The sequence below is a fragment of the Rhagoletis zephyria genome, unplaced genomic scaffold (assembly GCF_001687245.7).
Source record: "Rhagoletis zephyria isolate East Lansing unplaced genomic scaffold, Rhagoletis_zephyria_1.1 Rzeph_scaffold_00507, whole genome shotgun sequence".
In the NCBI taxonomy this organism is placed as follows: domain Eukaryota; kingdom Metazoa; phylum Arthropoda; class Insecta; order Diptera; family Tephritidae; genus Rhagoletis; species Rhagoletis zephyria.
The window spans coordinates 32,717-36,974 of record NW_016157591.1 but is presented as its reverse complement, the minus strand read 5'-3'; the positions used below and the strand labels follow the sequence as shown (position 1 = coordinate 36,974).

Here is a 4,258-nt window from a genome sequence, read left to right as displayed (position 1 = left end):
GTATGTATAATGGAAAAATCCATTTTGTTAAGACTTTTCACTTGATTTAAATACGAGCATTTTTAAACGGTAATCAAATAAAAAAAATTTATTCTTACAACGCGTTTTTTTTCTCAGTGAAGGATAATGGTATTAACAGCTCAACCTAATATTACCGGCGAGAGTTTTTCTACTCACGCACGCAAGTTGTTCTCATTTGATAAGTCCAAATCAATTTGCGTGCGTAATTTCTCAGAGTTGCATTTCTGTCAAATTTACAGAAGTTTGCTGAGAAAAATTTGAACTCATAGTCGCGCCAAAATGCCAATTGAGCATAAACGTCAAATCGAAATGTCACGCAAGACAAATCTTGGAATTTGAGTTAGCTTTTTACGCACGCATATAAGGTTGGCCTGTAACAATTCTTCCCGATATAAATTGGGCTATAAAGTGCAGAAATTTTTACTATGGTTAGGATTGCATGTGGTGGGATTTGAACCCGCGGCCTCGGTGTTTAAGTCAACACCTCAATCTCTACGTGTTGTAATAATAATGAAGTCCGGCGCTTACACAATATGTTAGTGTTTGGCCGAACTTCTCCTCCGATTTGTCGCGTGGGCCTTAATGTTGTGGCACAAAGGGGGTGCCTACAGTTTTATGTCGACTCTGAACGGCGACTGTATTTTATGGGAAGCTGTTTTTCATTTTCAAGGTTTGCGCACTTCTAACCACTACACCCCAGCGACCTATATGCGAGACCTATATTCAGATAAATTTTTTGGTTTTTGGTATCGATATTTGGAAGATCGAGTCTTTTTATTCCGATATTAATGGGTACCCGATATTTTTAAAGCGATACTTTAAATGAGTACCATATCGATATTTTCACTTTATCGCTTCGTTATACCATTTTAAGCGATTCTCCATCATTAAAGGCTATTCCATTAACATCTAGCAAGTAATTATTTGGTAAATTATTGTGAGTTTAAGAAAATGATATTCCAAGGCGTATTTAACAAGGTGGTGTTGGCCGTATATAAGTAAAAAATTACACTAACAAATTATACGCTGATGTCCATACTGTCATTGGTATGAGTTACAACAAACACATCATTTTGACGTAATGGCCTCCACGGCGAAAAACTCAGCTGTCGCCCCAACACCACCTTGTTTAATACACCTTGTGAAATTCTTTATCACAGATGATGGTTTTGAGAAAAACGCCAAACTTTTCTTTTTCACAGCCACAAAAGTTTGTAAATAAGTTTTCACAGTGAAAAATTTTTGACAAATTAATTTTATTACATTTGAAAACAGAATCATATTTTTATGTGAGGTGATGAAAAATGTTTTCACTTCACGTTTTCACAGAACAGGAATTGGCCCCCTGATAGCCCTTTAAGGGTTCCTTGACATGCAAGCAAAATCCAAAGCCATGACAAGAAGGTATTCCTAGTGTAATAACTGCATGGAACATAAGCATGTTGAATCCGGAACAAGGAGGCGTTAGGCTTGAGATCCTGGAAAAGTAAAGGATTTTACTTATAACCTGCACATCTTCATGGTCGGCTGCAATGAAGAAAATATTACCGCTATATTGCAGTCAGCCTTAAAACCGACTGAGAAATTTCGGAGACTGAGCTATCGGAAGCGGCGAAGCATTCAGGGGTCAACTGATAGTCACATCTTATAGCTGTTAACAACTAGGCTGTCAGAGACTTTATAGTAAAACATGGGGGATTTCTCAAACTGACGTTTTGGCCATTCAATACAGTGACAAAACCGATTATTACGTACTAAGCACTGTCCAGGAGGCCAATAGTCAAGCACCGATCTGTCTGTGTACAAATTATAGGAGCCATGCGCGCCTGCCCAACGAAAGCACTGGAATCATCACACACTATACGAATTGGCAATGAGGCTTGCTGAAGCGCTTTGTGTATCAGTAAATTATGGAGCATAGGAAGCCAGGACCTTTAAGTGCTCTTGATAGTTTTAAAACCAATCTGCGAGGATTCCTCGTTAAACTCACAGACAAAATTCTACCGAAATTATTCTTCCAGTAGGCCTACAAGGTAATAACGTGAGCAACCCACAGTGACGTGGGTGCCAAGGCGCGAATGTGCTGACTGTTTGTTTGTGCAGTGGGGTATAGTCGTTGCGCTGGGTATGCAGTTACAGTTGCATGGCTATACTCAATCCCGACTCTTGCGTTCTCGTTCGCGCACTCTGGGCAACGTGAGCAACCCATGTGCGAGATGCGGTAACCAATCCGAGTGGAGTCTTGGGTCACGGCAGAAAGAGAGGGAGCTTCGGTGGGGCCACTCTGACTTATTCGGTTTAAGGGCTCACTGAAGTCTGCAGCGTCTGTTCACCAGTAGGTGCGGCTGCAAGCGGGTGTCTGCTTGGAGCAAGCGGCTCGCTATATAAACGTGTATTTGGTTGCGAAACCACCCCCGTCCCAGCAATGGGTTGTGCGCTGGGCTTGGGACCCGCCACGTAAAAACCACTTCCAGTGAAGAAGCAAGGCAAAGCCTCGGATGAGACCCCCCCTTATGATGACGACCACGGCAAATGTTTAAAGGACTACGATTTGAGGGCATGCACCTGGAATGTCCGGACCCTTAATGGGGAAGGTGCCTCTGCCCGGCTGGTTGATGTCCTCGTAAGGACAAAAGCTGACATCACCGCCATCCAAGAAATGCGTTGGACGGGGCAAGGCAAACAATGTCTGGGGCCTTGCGACGTCTACTACAGCTGCCATGTAAAGGAGCGCAAATTCGGAGTTGGATTTGTGGTGGGAGAGAGACTCCGTCGCCGAGTACTGTCGTTCACCCCGGTGGACGAGCGTCTAGCCACAATCCGCATCAAAGCGAGATTCTTCAACATCTCGCTCATCTGCGCCCATGCCCCGACGGAAGAGAAGGATGAGGCATCCAAGGATCTCTTCTATGAGCGCTTGGAACGTACATATGAGCGCTGCCCCCGACACGATGTCAAAATCGTGCTTGGCGATTTTAATGCCAAGGTGGGCAAGGAAGGGATCTTTGGCGCCACTGTCGGAAAATTCAGCCTCCACGACGAAACGTCCGATAACGGACTGAGGCTGATCGACTTCGCCGGGGCCCGAAATATGGTAATATGTAGTACTAGGTTCCAGCATAAGAACATCCACCAAGCTACATGGCTGTCTCCAGATCGAAAAACGAGAAACCAAATCGATCATGTTGTGATAGACGGAAGGCATGCTTCAAGCGTTTTGGACGTACGTACACTCCGAGGGCCAAACATCGACTCGGACCACTATCTTGTTGTAGCCAAGATACGCACCCGCCTCTGTGCAGCAAAAAATGTGCGCCCAACAATGCAAGGAAAGCTTAACGTCGAAAAGCTGCAATCACAACAGACGGCCAATTTATTCGCCACTCGACTCACACACCTGCTCTCTGAGAGCACTCTTCAACAATCCAACGTACGCGAGCAGTGGAACCACATTTCCCGATCATTAAGTACCGCCGCCGAAGAAGTAGTTGGATTTCAGCGAGCCCGAAAGAACAACTGGTACGATGAGGAATGTCAAGAAGCCGCAGAGAAAAAAGATGCCGCCTACAGGGCCACGCTGCGATCGGGCGCAACGCGAGCCATGTGGGACCGTTATAGGGAACTGAAGAAGGAAGCGAGACGTATTTGCCGCAATAAGAAGAGAGAGGCCGAAATACGTGAGTGCGAAGAGCTTGAGATGCTGGCCGACAGGAAGAACTCCCGAAAATTCTACCAGAGGGTTAGGCGACTTACGGAAGGTTTCAAGACCGGGGCGAACTCCTGTAAGAACAACAATGGCGACCTAGTGACCGATGTCCAGAATATACTTAAATTGTGGAGGGAACACTTTTATAACCTACTGAATGGTAGCAGCGCTGAAAGTAGTGAGGAAGACGAACCCGAGTCCCCAGTCGATGATGATGGAGTAGCTGTCCCACCGCCTGACTATGACGAGGTACGAATAGCGATTACGCGGCTGAAAAACAACAAAGCTGCTGGAGCTGACGGCCTGCCAGCCGAGCTATTCAAGTACGGCGGCGAGGAGCTGATGAGGTGCATGCATCAGCTCGTATGCAGAATATGGTCAGATGAACGCATGCCCGACGACTGGAATTTAAGTGTGCTCTGCCCAATCCACAAGAAAGGTGACCCCGCCATTCGCGCCAACTACCGCGGGATCAGCCTTCTAAGCATAGGTTACAAGGTCTTATCGAGCGTATTGTGTGAAAGACTGAAG

At 45.7% G+C, this 4,258-nt stretch overlaps 1 long non-coding RNA gene across 1 annotated transcript in view; it reads left to right on the top strand.

The window, feature by feature from the left end:
- LOC108360038 (uncharacterized) overlaps nucleotides 1-4,052 on the top strand; it is a 21,090-nt gene extending 17,038 nt beyond the window's left edge. Inside the window, exon 4 of the long non-coding RNA XR_001847039.1 lies at nucleotides 4,043-4,052. This is a non-coding gene — a long non-coding RNA (uncharacterized LOC108360038). The remainder of the gene's footprint in view (nucleotides 1-4,042) is intronic.
- The last annotated feature ends 206 nt before the right edge of the window (nucleotides 4,053-4,258 follow it).